Source organism: Ixodes scapularis, unplaced genomic scaffold (genome assembly GCF_016920785.2).
Source record: "Ixodes scapularis isolate PalLabHiFi unplaced genomic scaffold, ASM1692078v2 ptg001158l_1___fragment_3__unscaffolded, whole genome shotgun sequence".
In the NCBI taxonomy this organism is placed as follows: Eukaryota; Metazoa; Arthropoda; class Arachnida; order Ixodida; family Ixodidae; genus Ixodes; species Ixodes scapularis.
The window spans coordinates 2,093,374-2,095,000 of NW_024610108.1; the positions used below are offsets into that span (position 1 = coordinate 2,093,374).

General features: G+C 51.1%; 1 non-coding gene across 1 annotated transcript in view; it reads left to right on the forward strand.

The window, feature by feature from the left end:
• Positions 1-343: 343 nt before the first annotated feature.
• The window catches only part of LOC120847148, a 1,816-nt gene continuing 532 nt past the window's right edge, over positions 344-1,627 (forward strand). The window contains exon 1 of the ribosomal RNA XR_005717226.1: positions 344-1,627. This exon is cut by the window's right edge and continues 532 nt beyond it. This is a non-coding gene — a ribosomal RNA (small subunit ribosomal RNA).

Genomic DNA, 1,627 nt, shown 5'->3' on the forward strand with positions numbered 1-1,627 from the left:
AACGGTGTGAAATGACGAGTGCGTTCTGACCGAAGGCCGGGGTGCGTCCTCGCGTCCTCACGGGACCTGAAAGCTCGGCAACGCTGCGAAGGCGTCGTCAATGATTTTTTTGGCGTACGACTTTCTGTTGCTACGACGAGAAAGAAATTTATGCGCTTCTTGCCGCGTCGGTACCGACCTCGGTCGGGGATATTCCGGCTGCGCGCTCGAACGTGCTTCATTTCTTCTTGGATTTGGAAGTAATTCCTAAGCGTTGTGTGTGTTTGCGGTTCGTAAGGGGCGCCTGACGGTGGCCCCGCGTCCGCGCGTTGGTAGGGTTTTGGGCGACCCACCACGAAAAGATTACCTGGTTGATCCTGCCAGTAGTCATATGCTTGTCTCAAAGATTAAGCCATGCATGTCTAAGTACATGCCGAAACAAGGCGAAACCGCGAATGGCTCATTAAATCAGTTATGGTTCCTTAGATCGTTTCTTCCTACTTGGATAACTGTGGCAATTCTAGAGCTAATACATGCAGTGAGCCCGAAGCCCCTCGGGGCGACGGGTGCTTTTATTAGACCAAGATCAATCGGGCTTCGGTCCGTTTTGTGTGGTGACTCTGGATAACTTTGTGCTGATCGCACGGCCACGAGCCGGCGACGTTTCTTTCAAGTGTCTGCCTTATCAACTGTCGATGGTAGGTTATGCGCCTACCATGGTTGTTACGGGTAACGGAGAATCAGGGTTCGATTCCGGAGAGGGAGCCTGAGAAACGGCTACCACATCCAAGGAAGGCAGCAGGCGCGCAAATTACCCACTCCCGGCACGGGGAGGTAGTGACGAAAAATAACAATACGGGACTCTTTTGAGGCCCCGTAATTGAAATGAGTACACTCTAAATCCTTTAACGAGGATCCATTGGAGGGCAAGTCTGGTGCCAGCAGCCGCGGTAATTCCAGCTCCAATAGCGTATACTAAAGTTGCTGCGGTTAAAAAGCTCGTAGTTGGATCTCAGTTACAGGCGGGAAGTGCGTGGACACCACGTTACGGCCCGTGCTGAACATCATGCCTGTCGTGGCTTGGTTCCCTTCATCAGGTGCCTTGCTTTGGCCGGCGCGTTTACTTTGAAAAAATTAGAGTGCTCAACGCAGGCGATTCGCCTGAATAACAGTGCATGGAATAATAGAACAAGATCCTGTTTCTGTTCTGTTGGTTTTTGGAATACAGGATAATGATTAAGAGGGACAGACGGGGGCATTCGTATTGCGGCGCTAGAGGTGAAATTCTTGGACCGTCGCAAGACGAACTACTGCGAAAGCATTTGCCAAGAATGTTTTCATTGATCAAGAACGAAAGTTAGAGGTTCGAAGGCGATCAGATACCGCCCTAGTTCTAACCATAAACGATGCCAACCAGCGATCCGCCTGAGTTACTCAAATGACTCGGCGGGCAGCTTCCGGGAAACCAAAGTATTTGGGTTCCGGGGGAAGTATGGTTGCAAAGCTGAAACTTAAAGGAATTGACGGAAGGGCACCACCAGGAGTGGAGCCTGCGGCTTAATTTGACTCAACACGGGAAAACTTACCCGGCCCGGACACTGGGAGGATTGACAGATTGAGAGCTCTTTCTTGATTCGGTGGATGGTGG